Raw genomic sequence first — 17,009 nt, forward strand, 5'->3', positions numbered from 1 at the left:
AAGAATTGGCACGGTTCCACATCTCTAACCTGTCGTGCCTCTCTTTTTCAGCCTGTTCAGCATAGGCCCCCATAAAGGTCTGATGGTGAAATAATGCACGCGACTCATCCGACCAATTTTCATACGTGGAAGGCCTATGCCTTTCCACCACCTCACTCATTGACCCCACATTGGCCCAATTATTACCATAGGAGTTATAACCTTCCGAATAATCCCAACCCCCGTGTTAGGAACTGCTGACACCGCCCACATCCATGTAATCGGGTTCACCTACCTCTTCCACCTGTTCTATCTCATCATCCTCCTCCGCTTCAACATCCTCTCTTACTACTCTCCATCTCACTTTATCACACACAAGCACGTGATGCCTATCGGTTTGTGTGTATTCCCAACCCGCCAAATCCGACAACTTAAACTCTTTGAACACCTTGGTTATTCCCACCGACTCGTCGGTTATCAAACCATGATTCTTTAGTAATGTTGTGATCAGTTGACAATGCGGAATTAACTTCCGCTTATTGCTTTCCCGGATGATCCATATATTATACATGACTAGATATCAGTAAGAAATAAGGGGTGTCCCGCACATTAATGCATAAAATACGGGAATATCACAGTTCTGCACTATCGAAATATCTCCCCTTCGGGGAATCACATTGTACAAGCAAATGGACATCAATAACTTTGCCTCAATCTTCAGATCATTTCTCTTAATCTGATCACCCGAACCTCCACCTCTTTTAAGAACCTTTTCAAGCATGTTGTGCCATTGAGGATGCTTGTCGGGGCATTCAAATAAGTCTTTGGCAGAAGGGTATACGTATGAGTTGCTTGGTTTGGTGTCAAAAGGCGCGATCTGATTAAATGTGTCAAATGACATCACTACTTCATGTCCTCCCACCGTCCCAATCAATTTCATGTCATTACCTTTTTTGTATGTGGGACATCTTAATGTAGACACCCACTCCCCAATTTCCCAATCATACAAAGTTTTGCTCTCTTCATCATAACACCTCAAAGCTGCTTCCCAACCCAAAGCTTCAAATTTGTCAACTATCCCAAAATCCTCAAACCCCGGATCAGTTACCTCCTTCTCGCACATGTATCCCTCGATTCTATTTCTCAATGTGGCCATCTTATCAATGAACAATTCGGCTTGTCATTCTAGTGCATATTTTGACAGTACCCCACCTCTCCACGTGGGTTTTACCGTTTGTACTTGCACACGTGCTTTATCTTCATGTAACCTCTGTCTCTTTGCTTGGGCTGCTCGCCCACTTGAAGTTGATGCCTTTGCCTTTCCTTTATCTGAAGTTCTACCCATCTACACACAATAAACAACCCAAACAAACCAAGTTAAGTCAACATAAACCTCCCCATACTTGCTTGTTACTATGGTTGTGGCTAATCACTTATTAATAAATTAACCTAAAAATTTCAACATTTGCTTCAACACATGATTTCAAACTAATCAATATAACAATCATATGTTTGTAACATTTATCCACTATCCACAACCATAATGTATAATCATTATACTAATTACTCAAACAAGCAGGTATATTGTTCAAATCAATTCTACCTTAACAATTTTTCAATATGTAGAAGAAAATTGACAAAGAACATACCTTTAGAGTTGACTAAGATGAACACTAATTCTTACTTCACACACTAACAAAAACCCCAAAATTTCTTAAGAAATTCGTCACCCCTTTGCTCAACAATCGGATTAATACTTAACATTGAATGGGATTAGGTATGTTATTGTTAATCCTTACGAAAATCCAATGAAAATAGGGTTAAAAATCTTTAGAATTGGTGGTGATATGAAGAAATTAGGATTGTGAGGGTTTGTTAGTACATGGTCTTGCGTCTCGAGTCTTTGTATTTATCGTTAATGTATTTGTCGTTTATTTATGTAATAAATTATTAAAGTATTATGTTTGTTCGTTAATGTTATAGTCTAGTTCGCTAAGGATGTTTAGCGAACTAAGATCTAAGTTAATTACCCTCCTGATTCGTTAAGGATGTTCAACGAATCAGGGGGTGATTCGTTAAGTGTTATTTCATTTACAGTATGTAACGAAGCGAACTCTAGTTCGTTAGGGGATGTTAACGAACTAGATCCATCTTCTATTTATAGTGAACATTGTTCACAGTTTAATGTTAAGTTTTGAGTTTAATTAACGGATCTCTGTCGAATTCTCTCTCAAGCTTCATTCTAATTATTCAATCTAATATTATACATACACATACTATAAACTAATACTAATATATATACAATCAATACATATAATCAATAGCAACAATGAACTAGATCTGTTAAGTATTAATCGAGCTTTAGAGATCTGAGATCGTTGAGGCTTTCACAAGTGGTATCAGAGCTTTCGGTTGTTCAATTGCTCTTGATTCGGGTGTTTAATTGTAATTTGGACTGTTTTAGTGTTAATTTTGATATAAATTTGATTACCGTTTGAATTTGATTCAATTTGAGCTTGATTTGGATTGGTTATGGCTAAATTGGATTGGATTTAAGTTTGTTAAGGGTGAAGTGTAATGACTGGAATTAGCTTTTGGATTGTGTTTGGATTGATTTTGGTTTGGATATGGTTTTGACCGAAATAGAGGGTGGTTTTGGTTCCAATTAGATTCGAGATAAGGTGTATTGGTTTACGAGAGGTGTTGTTCTGGATTCGCGATAATATTCTGAGTGGTTTGATAGTTTATATGGATGATTTGGTGTAGTATCGATTAGGTATTACAAATCTGGGTTACTGTTTGGTGTTCTTCGTTTTTCAAGAAATCTAGAAAATCCAGATGAAGGTTTGAAGATTTGATGATTCAAGTCTGATTCGTTAAATTTAGTTTGATTCGTTAACTCTGTCAACTCGATTCGTTAACATATTTAGCCAATTCGCTATGAATTTTGGTTGATTCGTTAACCAAGTTCGCTATACTTTCTGATTCGGGTCAACTGATTCGTGTGACACGTGTCATACCTTGGAAACTGTTTTCTAACAACTTTTTCCATGTGGCAATAGTTGTCAGAGTTTGTTACAACCGTTGTAACATCCTGATTCGCTATAGTTGATTCGTTATCAACTAAGCCTCTCTTAGTGATTCGTTAAAGATAACTTTCTGATTCGCTAAGTCTATACTTAGTAATTCGTTTAGCCAATTCGTTAGTTGACTTATTCGTTGACCATCTGATTCATTGATTAATTCATTAACTTCAATCCTAGTTCATTACCTGATCAATCTTAACTTTGTTAAGGTGTGATTCGTCATTTACTGTTCACAGTTCGCTCTAACTGTTTACAGTTCGTTAACTAATTTTAATTTTTAATCCTTGAATTTTAAAAACTTGTCAAAAATGGCTGGTATGTATGCATTAGCTTCCCAAAACATGTTGATGCAACAAATGTTACAACTGGACACCAAGATCGGTTCACATTCAAAATGTCCACGTCTGATGAAATTTAGCGATTTTGCTAAATGGGAACCCCGTTTCCGTGCTCATCTAGGGTCAATTCACCCTGATTGTTCATACTGTTTGGATGAGGTTTACACCGTTCCAATGATTGGGGATGAGACTATTGGTTTACACCTAAAGCTATTTCACAATACTCGGTTGAAGAAAAGAAAGCTTTAGAAATTGAGACAAAAGCTTATTCTACTCTTACTATGGTTTTGCCTGAAAATATCTTTCACCAAGTAGGGAGTATAAAGATTTGTGCTTCTTTATTTCAACATATCCGCATGAGAAGTATGGGAAACACCGCTGAAAGCAAAAAGGTTATGCTCAAGTTTCAATTCAGAAATTTTAACTTGCTTAAGGGTGAAACTGTTGAAGAGATGATAACAAGATTTAATCATTTGATAGCTGAAATGGAGAAGATGAGATTGGAAACTTCTGAGATTGATAAAATTGATACCATTAAAAGTGCACTACCGAGTTCCTACTCTACTTTTTGATGGTTCTGAAAGAGAATAATTATTTCAACAATGAAGATTTGACTGCATCAGAATTTATGCAAAAGATCGAAGACGAGAATATGATCTTAAATGTCAAAAGTCTTCAAAAGACAGTCAAGATCCTGCACTTTATGGTGGAAGTATGCCATTGAGTTCAACCATTTCTCCTATCACTGCATTTCTTACACAAAATGCAAGTGGGAATGCAACAACCTTGTATAGTGATCCACGAGCCTGTTTCTATACAGCTGGGAATACAGGATTCTCTGCTGCTTCTGGTTCATTGGGAGGATATGGATCTTTATCACCCACAAATCAATTCACATCTAAAACAAATGTAAACATGAGGGAGGCTGAACAAAACTTTGCGTTTTTGTCTGCCTTCATGACTTCATATGAGAATTTGGTTAGTAGCAAGATTGCAACGAGTGACCTGACTGATGAAGATTATGATCAGATTGATCATGATGATTTAGAACTAATGGACTTAAAGTGGAACATGGCTATGATAGTCAGGAAAGTGAAAAAGTTTATGCAGAGAACGGGTAAAGATCTTCCATTTTTGAACAAGAAATTGTGTTTTGATAAATTAAAGGTCAAGTGCTACAATTGTCAAGAGTTTGGTCACTTTGCTAAAGAATGTGATAAGCCTAAAAAGGAGTATACTGGACCTAGAAAGCAAGATCAAAACTCATCAGGAAAGAGTGGTAATGAAGCAGGAAAGTCTTCTGGAGGTAAACCTTCGTCTTCTGGATCTCAAGCAATGTTATCCAACGTAGATGGAGATGACTGGTCACAATGACTGTTGTGTGGTAACAATCAAGCAAATTTGGCAATGTTTGGATTTCCTGAGTACTTTCAAGATGCAAGTGGAAGTGACTTATCTTCTGATGCTGATACCGAGTCTGAATCTGATGACTCAAATGAAAAACTTCCAACTACTTTCGCTTGTATGGAAAAGATCAGTGATTCAACCACGTCTACTTGCATGGCTAAGAAAAATGAGGTTAGTAATTCTTCTTCTAATATAGGTATTAATATTTCGTGTGTTGATTGTGAAACCTTTAAACCTAAGTTAGATGCATTGAAAGCCCATAATGATCGTTTAGTTAAGGAGATTGCTTCTTTGAAAGATACATATAGGCAATCTTTAACTTCTCAAATGAAATCAAAAGAGAAGATTGAAGCATTGACTATAAGTAATCATGATCTTAAGGCTGAGTTATCGGTTAAAATGACTATCAATGATAAAAAATTTCAAGAAATTTTCAAACATAGATCAAAGATAACCGACCTTGAGAATGAGGTTCTTGAATTAAAGAACAGATTGGGAAAATTTAGAAATTCTTCTTTTTTGCTAAATGAGATAATTGAAGTATCTGGTAAGCAATAAGATTCAAAGAAAGGTATAGGGTTTGTTGAAATTTCACCACCTTTCAACATGATTATAAACCAAATCCTTTTGTTAGACAAGAAGAGGATGTGATTGTTAAAGAATCAGTGATTTCTGAAAAAGCAAAACCGGTTAAAAATGAAACTGTTAAAGCCCAATCTTCAATTCAGAAACCGCATGCTCAAAGCAACAAAGTTTTTATTGAAAATGTTGACAAAGTTATCATTGAGGATGTGTTCGAACCTGAACTCATACACAAGAACAAGAACATTCCAAGTTCTAATCACATACTGTGTGAACCTCATGAAATTGAGGAGGCTGTGTATGGTTAGCACACAACTCAAGTGAAACAAGATAATCATGTAAAAGTCAAACCAGTGAGGGCTACAAAACCAGAAAAACCCAAAATTTCTGATGAGGATTTGTTGCGCTTCATAAATCCAACTATTTCCAAGCCATCTACTAGTAGAGTGTTTAAATTAAAGGAGATAGACACAATGTTCACTGAGAAAGACATTCCAATAAGTATCATTAAACCTGAACTGATTGAGAGTGTGTTTCACAATGAAACTTCCAAGATTCAAGATCTTGAACGTCGGTATGCTCAAGCAAAAACATCAACTTCATCTGATCCATTGACTAAAGCAAAGAAAGTTCTAAAACAAGCTAAGAAAGTTCAATTTGTAAAGTCAACTGGAACAGATACTTTGCAAAGTTTCTCAAATTGTTCTAATTTGGATTTTTATTTGAAAAAGAAATCTGAGTTATCTGATGATTTTGCTAAAAGCATGACCAAAAATGTGAGTTATCATCCATCTTCTGTGTCACATGTTCTGACTAATTCTCAACATCATCATGTTGACATGCGAAGCTGTTTCCTTTGCGGTCAACAAGGTCATGTAGTAAGAAATTGTGGCCAGAAGAGCTATCAGAATCTTCATCCTTTTATCAAGGACCATTCCAAATCGGCTCCTTTGATAAATGAGATTTTGAAACGACCTGTGCCGAATGATGATGATACTCATATTATGTTCTCTAACGTGCATCCTCGAAAAGTTGTTCATGTGAATGAAACTCATGGTTCTGTTAAACCAAGGTTTGTTCCAACCGAACCGTTATGCAAAAATGTTAATGCAAATGTAGTTCAAGCTGCGTATCTAAGACGAAAGTCTAGGAAACCTGTAACTTATTCTCAAGTTGCTGAACAATAATTGAATGCGACTAAGTTTAACTTTTCTCAAGAAAACCAAAAGGTGCCCAAGACTGAGGCTTGGGCTGCCTTTTTGAACTAATCATTTCCGTTTGTGTGTAGGGTACATCCAAGACCATTTCTGGTGAAAACTGGATCATGGATAGTGGATGTTCTCGTCATATTACTGGAAATCTCGACCTCTTAACAAATGTCGGAAATATTCAAGGGGGTTATGTGGCTTTTGCTGGGAATTCTGGGGGTATGATTACACAGGAAGGTGATGTTTCGAATGAGTATATTACTTTTGAGAAGGTTAATTGTTGTGATAAAGTGGACCATAATTTATTGAGTGTGTCGCAAATCTGTGACAAGCAATACACTACAATATTTACAGATAAAGAGTGTCTGATCTTAAAACCGGGGTATGTGATTCCTGAGGACATGGTTGTCATGCGATCACCTCGATCAAATGATATTTATGTCTTAAATATGATTTCTAAAGTATCAACATCGATCGAAACATGTTTTGTCTCGAAAGCAACCAAGAAAGATTCAATTCTATGGCATCGTAGAATGGGTCAAATACATGTTCGTAAGATGAACTACCTAATGGCAAATGATCTAGTTGAAGGTGTGTCTTTGAAGAATTTTAAGTTATCCGATCACTGTGTTGCTTGCAAAAAGGGTAAACAGAAGAAGAAGTCACACCCTTCTAAGTTATTAAATTCCATTGATGCTCCTCTTGGGCGACTTCATATGGATCTTTTCTGTCCAGGGAATCGTGCGAGTATTTCTGGAGATTGGTATTGCCTGATAGTTACTGATGATTATTCACGATACTCATGGGTCTTGTTTATGAGTTCAAAAGATCAAACACCAGTTCTTGTTCAAAATTTAATCACTAAGATCGAATCACTATACAAGCAGAAAGTGAGAAGAATTCGAAGTGACAACAGTACTGAATTTAAAAATACTGTATTGGATTTCTTTTGTTTACAAAAGGGAATTCATCGAGAATACAGTGCTCCATACGTACCACAATAAAACGGTGTTGCTGAACGAAACAATAGAACGTTGATTGAAGCTGCTAGAAATATGCTTGTTGATTCAAAGCTTCCTATCCATTTTTGGAATGAGGCGGTGAATACAGCCTGTTATACACTCAATCGAGTTCTAACCGTTAAGAGATTCAAGAAGACTAGTTATGAGTTGTTGAATAATCGTAAACCTAACTTAAAGTACTTAGAACCTTTTAGGTGTCCTTGTACGATGCTGAAAAAGGATGCGGGAAAGTTTGATGAAAAAGCCATTGAAAGGTTACTTTTTAGGATACGCTTCTCCTAAGAAACGGGTATTTAACTTCACGTCTGGTTGTGTTGATGAATGGTACCATGTGGACTGTCAAAAGTACACTACTCCTTCTCAAGGGAAAGGTCCCGACTGGATGTTTGACTATGATGGCTTATTCAACTCGTTTACTCCAACAACTGATCAACCAGATGAAGATTTAGTCCGTGCTTATTTTGAAGATCAGTTGGTAATTCCAAGATTTTCAAGTTCTAGTGATGTTGAAGTTCCAACCGGTGCTCCAACAGAAGATCCTGATACTGATTCTCCAATTCTCTTCGATAATGCATCTACTTCATCTGATGACACTCCAGTTGTTGATCAAGTTATCGAACTTGATAGTGATGTTTCTTCCCACGACTTGGGTGAACATTACACTAATTTATTTGAAACTGTCGATGGTACTGAGAATCCCACTCTTAGGATTCATAATTATCATCCGAAAGAAAACATCATTGGAGAACTTGATGTGGGAGTTCAAACACGACATCAAGTTGCTTCATCAAATGAGAATAATGTATTGTGTGCTTATGCTGACTTACACTCATCTAGGATTGTAATTCTTGCTAAATTCACTTATTTTCTATCCCAAGTTGAGCCAACAACTCCTCGTATGGCACTTCAAGATCCTTCTTGGGTAGAAGCTACGCAAGAAGAATTACAACAATTTGCAAGATTGGGTTTTTGGGATCTTATTGACAAACCTGCTAGAGTCAAGAAGGCAATTCCGACTAAGTGGGTATATAAGTGTAAGAAAGATGATCGTGGGGTGATTGTGAGAAACAAAGCATGTTTAGTGGTGCAAGGTTTTCATCAGCAAGAGGGTATTGACTACACTGAAGTATATGCTCCGGTTGCAAGATTGGAGTCCATACGAATATTTTTAGCCTATGCAGCTTATAAGAACATTAAAGTATACCAAATGGATGTCAAAAGTGTTTTTCTCAATGGTGAACTTCATGAGGAAGTTTTTGTTTTACAGCCTCCAGGTTTTGAAGACCCTGATTATCCTGACCGAGTTTACCGTTTAAACAAGGCATTATTTGGTCTACATCAAGCCCCGAGAGCTTGGTATGGCACGCTCGCGACCATCTGACGGAAAATGGCTTCAAACGTGGAACTGTTGACTGCACTTTGTTTTATAAAAATATTGGTGATGATCTTCTCCTCATCCAGATCTATGTAGATGACATAATCTTTGGGTCAACAAACGACACGTTGTGTAAGGAATTCGAGAAATCAATGCAAACCAAGTTCGAGATGAGTTCGATGGGAGAGATGAATTTCTTTTTAGGGTTGCAGGTTCATCAGTCTGTGAAAGGAATCTTCATTCACCAGACAAAGTATGTGAACGATGTCTTAAGCCGATTCAAGATTACTGCCGGAAAAATCCCTTCTACTCCTCTTCCCGTGGGTCACAATTTATCACCGGATGAATTGGAGGATACTGTCAATCCTACCCTCTATCTTGCTATGGTTGGTTCTTTGATGTATCTTACTGCTTCTCGACCCGACATAATGTTTGCTGTTTGTTTGTGTGCTAGGTACCAAGCTAGTCCCCGAGTGACTCACCTGGCAGTGGTCAAGCGTATTCTTCAATATCTGAGGGGAAATCCTGACATCGGGTTATAGTACCCCAAAGACAATACTTTTGATCTTACCGCTTATTCCGACTCAGACTATGGAGGATGCAAGATTAATTTTAAGTCTACCACAGCAGGATGTCAATTCTTAGGAAGCCGGCTTGTTTCCTGGCAGTGTAAGAAGCATACAACGGTCTCCACTTCAACCGCTGAAGCTGAGTATGTTGCAGCCTCGAGTTGCTGTTCCCAGGTTTTATGGATACAACAACATATTCGCGACTACGGTTTGAAGTTTCTTACTACTCCCATCTTAATTGATAATTCTGCTGCTATAGCATCACCAAAAATCCCGTACAACACTCGAAAATGAAACATATTGAAATTTGATATCATTTCATACGGGATTGCTATGAAAAGAAATTAATTGACCTTGAGAAAGTACATACAGATTTTCAAAAAGCTAATTTATTTACCAAAGCATTTGATAAAATGCGTTTTCAATTTTTGCTTGGTTTGAATGGCTTGAAAACCCTTGCTAATATCCTGAAACTAGGATAATTTTCTTTATTGTTTAGTTTATTTGTTCTTTAAAATTTTATTTTGGTTTTGGTTTTTAGGGGGTGAAATCGAAAATACAAAAAGATTGTGTTTTTCGTTTGTATAGATAAAATCTAAAAACATTAAAAAATTTAAAAACTTCAAAAATAGTGTGTTTTCAGGTCTTTAGTTTTTATATTTTAAAATTTGAAAAATCCAAAAACATTGAAAATTTTTGAAAAAGATAGAAAGATTGTGAAATTCTTTACTTTTTATTTATAAGAAAATTCTGAAAATTCAAAATATTGTGAATTTCTTGTTTGTACGGAAAAAATACGAAAAAGACAAAAAGATTGTGTTTTATGTTTGTCAAGAGAAAAACCAAAAAGATTTTTGCTTTCATTCACTGAAAAATATGTCAATTACTGCTGTTTGAAGAACATATACTTGTATATGGTTGGTCCTGATAATTTCTTAGAAATATTCAGAATAGCATTTATCTGGTAATGGAAAGTATTTGGGGTGTGTGTTATGCTTTTTACCTCATTTTCTCGCTGAAAATTATGTCGGTTATTTAAGTATGTGGAGCATGTTTGCATGTTTTGGTCCTATTATCTATTTGTAGATTGATAGGATAGCCATTAATCTATAGACTGAAAGTAACTGGGGCGATTAAATTCATTTTAGTTTATGCTCCTCAAAATTTTGAGTTTTTTGAAGCAAAAAGAGAAAATGATAGTACATTGATTATTTGACCCCAAATCCAGTAAGAAATAAGCTTAAAAGACTGAGTGCTTAATCATTGGTGCATTGATAGGTCTTAAACAAGCTGTTAGAGTAAAGTAAGTGATATAAACCTAAAGAAAAGCCAAATTGAAAGAGGTGTTAGTCTCTAGAAAAAGTCTCAGTGAGGATGGCAGAAATGTAGTAACCGGTCATACTCAAGCCTTATAAATGTTGATCACTCAAAAATATAATAAAGCAAATAACAAGCGTTAGGATTCTGAATACTGTGAGTCTTTATGCGGCTTAATCATCTGGGTATTCATATGAATGAATATTTCACTCGCTTTTAGAGCAAACCCAAAGTCATTAAACTTGATCACTGCTGTACTTCGTACAATATAAATTACTGACTTGATCAAAATCCGCTATTAGTCATACAATTGTTTCTCCCTTGAGCGCGTCTCATTACCAATAAGAAACGGACCCCAGGGGATACAATGTATGTAAACCGACAGATGGACTCGTGCATATTCACTCACAGTAAAGGAAACTTGATGCATTACTCAAAATTATAAAATTCTCAATTGGTATTCAAAACTTTTGATCAACACTATAACAGTTTAAGTCAAGTTGGGGTGATTTGGCAAAAATCAAAATAAGCTTGAATCGAGATTAGGGGCTCATAGTTTCTGATGTTCTGTGCGATAATTGAACCATTAATCATATCACAAAAATGCTTGAAGGCATGTTATAAGATTTAAGTGGACAAAAATATCAATGACCGACTTAACGCCAGTCACAATATCGCTGAAATATAAAACTGTGATGGAATGGCATTTTGGTCAATATGATTCTCTGCTCAAACTCAGCAAAAATACAAAAATATGTACTGCTTTTAAAAATTATAAAACTCACAAAAAGATTGTCTATTTCTTGGTTCGGATATTTTTTATGAAAATACATTCTTTAATTTTTTACAAAATACCAAAAATATTTTATTTTTTCATTTTACAAACTATTTAAATTCTTTAAATTATGTTTCAAAAACGTGAAACGAGTAAAGTTATTTGATTATCGAGATATGAGATCTCGATATTTTTTTTTAAAGTATTTGATTATCGAGATAAAGGTCCTCGGTAATTCTCTTAAATTAATTGGATAATAATTAAATTCTTTATTTGATTCATTTTATTTTTTTATTCATTTAAAATTAAATAACAAAAGAGTGATTCGTTAAGTTATGAATAACGAATTAGGCCATTTTTAACGAACTACATTCTAGTTCGTTATCCTCATTCGCTTCCACACTCTGTAATGAATGGCTTTAATTCGCTAAGCATAATCTAACGAATTAGATACGAATTGTGTCTGATTCATCATGACATGGTAACTGATTCGTTAATTCCAATTTCAAACGAATCAGATGATTCGTTGCCTTGGGAAGCATGCTTGTCAGTGTATATAGGACGGCGTGCAACGAACCGTCCTACACTATTCCCTCATCTTCCTTACACCTAAAGTTACTCTGTTCAAATTTTTCCAAATTTTTGGATCTTCGAAATTCGGACTTTTGAGTATACCATTGTGTTCATAAGGTAGAGATGATCATTTCTTTGTGATTTTCGTCAAAAATATCACGGCTTTGATATGCTAATTATGAGATTTTGATATGCTAATTATGTTCATATCCTTCATAACTTAACTTATTTGTTGGTTTAGAACCTCATAAACGTTATTATTTGCTTCGCAATGGTTTCCGAGACTTGTATAGTCGTTTGTTCGGCTACTCATCGTCAATTATAGAGTAATTGATCTCCGATTTGCAACTTTGACTTTCTGTGTTCTTGTCAATTTTGACCTTGACCAAGATAGTCAAAGATTAAGCCTTTATTGGCCATTCGTTATACTTAGCGAATTGGAACTTATTTGTGTCCAATTCGTTAAGAAAATCACACGAATTAGATTAGCGAATCATTCACTTAACGAATCAGATATGGATTCGTCAATTTGTAACGAACTAAAAGTTAGTTCGTTATCTTTAATAGTTAATTCGCTATTTCTTCTTCGTTAAAATATTTACAAGCTGCAGTCGAAGCCGCTTTAGCTGCTACCATTGCAGCTCAACGAGAACGTAAACGAAAAGGTAAAGAGCCTGCATCAGAAAGCTCAGCAAAGAGACGTGTATCTGCTGGAGCTGGAGTAATTATTGGTGTTCCACCGTCTCATCCCGCAAATCCTCAACGCCCGGCAGTGCCGCTTACTACTAGCACTCCTGCGCTTACCTTGACAACGACGATGGTTCCTCATGATAGGCTTGGTACTGAAATACCAATGCCTTCTGCTACACCTTATACTGTTCCTCCAACACCGTCTATGAGGCCCCCTCCACCTAGTGATGTCTCATTTATGAGAATTACACAGCCTCAGGGACCTATCCAGCCAGTTCATCCATCCCTGTATAACATGCCACCACACCGTCAGATAGACATGCTTTTGAACCTTCTTCATCTATATGAAAATCAAATGTCTGTTGACCGGCTCAATCAAGAATGCCTAATGGAGAATCAAAGAAGTCTGATGAGTTATGTTTCATTTTTTCAAAACGAGACTAAAGAGCTTCGTACGATTGTTGAGTCTCAGGGGGTGAAACTCAAAGAACAAGAGGATCTGATCTTGCAGTTAACTTGCAAAGATGATGCTTTAAAGAAGCTCAAGAACGATGAAGAAGACCCTGATGAATCAGGTGCAAGAGGTGAGCCTAAACAAACGCACGGTTCATCCTCAGGTGCAGGTACCAGTGGTGGTGATGACTCGAATAAACAGATTATTGTTTATCAAGACTATACAGCTGCCAAACCTATCGAGATGATAGAAGCTGATACAATCATATTTGTGGATGGAACGGGGGTGGTAAGGAGTGTGGTAAACATGAATGAGATCGAGGTTGGACAGTTTGTTAAGCGAGCCCTAACACGAGAGCATATTTCACTACTGCTTGGTTTGAATGACGAACAGTTGACCGTGTTAGAGGCAGAGCCTGATGTTGAGGTATTAAACGATGAAGAGATCTTAAATGATCCAACTGTTGAGATGAACACAGATTATATTTATGAAGATGAGGAAGTCGAGGTTGAAGACGTCACTGCTGAGGAGTATCCCAACTTGTTTCAACAAACAAACGTTGATCAAGGTGCTCCAGTATTCAATGAGCAAACGTTTAAAGCCGCTGAAGATAATCTGGAAAAGGCATCTAAGGGTAAACGGGTGGTTGATACCAAGGTTAGATCACTTGAAAATTTGACTGATGCTAACATTACGAGATGGTTTGGGTGTCGAAGCAATAGAACCCGTAAGATTATAGATGCATACCGGTATATGGATAAAGAGCAGAAGGACGAAGCTGCTGCTCGTGCCAAGGCCAACCAAATGACTTCATTTAAAACTGTGTCAAAGGTTCAAGGTAACATTATTTCTTGGTTATATGATTATGAGCTTAAGGTGTGCATTATGAAATGGGAAAGGGGGTTCAGTATTATGAGAAGATAATGGACGTACTTACTTTACCGCGTTGGGATGTTCGTGCCCTCGCGTGTCGTCCATTTATCAACCGTGGGGTGATCGGATAGCAGATTGGTTCCATCAACATCTGTTATTTGAAGTCAACCATGGATTTAAGTTCCTCAGGCCCCAGGTTCCAACCCATAAACGTACTGATGAGATTGATCCAAGAACGGGTTGGAGAAAGTTGGTTCTCAAGGTCAAGCCGTGAAAGACCATGAAGTGGGTACCAGTGAAGACTTTGAATCAACACATGCATCTATCCTTTAACCGCTGTTATTACAACAACCGAACCGGCAAGGCCGTCATTGTCTTGGGCAAAGGGTTGAAGACTGAGCTAATTAAGATTATCGATCCAATGTGGCTCGTTAATTTAACCTAGACCGATAATGACGTGCTGCACATGAACAAGATTCCGATTGAGCGCAATGAAGACTATGATCTGGCTATGCAATTCCAACGCGTTGTGCGTGTGTGTTATGAGAACGGGATTTATAGCTGCAGAGATTGGCAGTCCAAGCATTTCAAGTGAAGGTCAAAGACAAAGAGCTCAAAAAGAGGGGGTGTATGTTAGTACACGGTCTTGCGTCTCGAGTCTTTGTATTTATTGTTAATGTATTTGTCGTTTATTTATATAATAAATTATTAAAGTATTATGTTAGTTCGTTAATGTTATAGTCTAGTTCGCAAAGGATGTTTAGCGAACTAAGATCTAAGTTAACTACCCTCCTGATTCTTTAAGGATGTTCAACGAATCAGGGGGTGATTCATTAAGTGTTATTTCATTTAAAGTATGTAACGAAGTGGACTCTAGTTCGTTAGGGGATGTTAACAAACTAGATCCATCTTCTATTTATAGTGCACACTGTTCATAGTTTAATGTTAAGTTTTGAGTTTAATTAACGAATCTCTGCCAAATTCTCTCTCAAGCTTCATTCTAATTATTCAATCTAATATTATACATACACATACTATAAACTAATACTAATATATATACAATCAATACATATAATCAATAGCAAAAATGAACTAGATCTGTTAAGTATTAATTGAGCTTTAGAGATATGAGATCGCTGAGGCTTTCACAGGGTTAGGGTTTGTAGAGATGAGTGGAGAAGAAGAAGATTAGAATAGGTGAAATTGATAGTAAATAATGAAGGTAGGTAAGTTGTGTGGTGTGGAATTGGTTATAAATTGATTTTTTCTTGTTTATAAACTTCAAAACCCGGCTCCCCCTTGGCAGTTTCGATCGGACCGTGGCCCACGGTCTCAACCGTGGGTTACAGTTCACTTGTTGCCGCTCGATAGTTTCAGTCGGATCGTGGCCCACGGTCCACACCGTGGGTCACGGTGGAGTTGTGTCAAAATGAACAGAAAGGACCGTACCGTGGTACGAGTCCCCACCACGCAACACGGTTACCCACCGTGGGCCACGGTTCCAACTGTGGTCCACGGTTCATGTTTAAATTTTTTATTTTTTATTTATTATTTTTTTAATAACCAAAAATGATTAAAAAATTATTTACCAAAAATTAAAATTCAAAATTACCCTACCCCCATGAAAAACCCGAGTTGTCCCCAACACGGTAAAAATCATAAAGACTTCCCCACACTTGACTTGGACAAACTCCAAAACGATGAAGGTAATTTTTAAAACCAATTTTGAATAAAAACTAAATTAACCTATACTAAAATATACAACATACCTTGGCCTCTTAATTCGTTTCCTCATCCGGTGAGCGTGACAAGTAACTCACCCGATCCACATTGAGCATATTGATATCCTTTCCTTCCGAGTAAGGTTTAAGTCTTTGACCGTTCACCACTTATTTTGTTTTCTCTTGAACATCTTCTATCTCCACATCACCAAACTGTCCCACTTTTGTGATGATATATGGGCCCATCCACTTGCACTTTAACTTACCCGGGAACAACTTCAACCTTGAATTGTACAACCACACCTTTTGACTCACTTCAAAAATCCTTTTTCTCAACTTTGCATCATGGACCTTTTTTAGTTTGTATTTATATGTGGAAGCACATTCATACGCTTCATCCCAGATTTCCTCAATCTCATTCAACTTCAACTTTATCAATTCATCCGCTTCCTTATAATCCACATTCACATTCTTGATCGCCCAAAACGCCCTATGTGCCAACTCCATTGGTAAATGACACCATTTCCCATAAACTAACCGATAAGGAGTTGTGCCAATAGGAGTTTTGTAGGCGGTTTGATACGCCCACAATGCATCATTTAACTTAGAAGATCAATCCTTCCTATCGACCCGCACCGTCTTCATCAAGATTTCTTTAATTTGGCGATTGGACACTTCAACTTGTCCACTTGTTTGTGGATGATGAGTAGCAATTCGGTGATTTACATTGTACCTTTTTAAAATTTTCCCAAAGTTGAAATTCTTGAAATGCGATCCACCGTCACTAATAATAACCCACGGGATACCATACCGAGCAAAGATGTTTGATTAAACGAATTTGCACACTACCGAATGGTCATTGGTTCTTGTTACTACCGCTTCTACCCACTTGACAAATAATCAACCACAACCAAGATATATAAAAATCCATTTGAGTTTGGAAACGGGCCCATAAAGTCAATTCCACATACATCAAAAATCTCTACCACCAAAATCGGCTGCAATGGCATTTCATCTAGTTTCGAGATACTACCTAACTT

The sequence above is a fragment of the Bidens hawaiensis genome, unplaced genomic scaffold, assembly GCF_021521415.1.
Source record: "Bidens hawaiensis isolate Kalapana, Puna unplaced genomic scaffold, B.hawaiensis_p1.1 tig00043414_1, whole genome shotgun sequence".
Classification (NCBI taxonomy): domain Eukaryota; kingdom Viridiplantae; phylum Streptophyta; class Magnoliopsida; order Asterales; family Asteraceae; genus Bidens; species Bidens hawaiensis.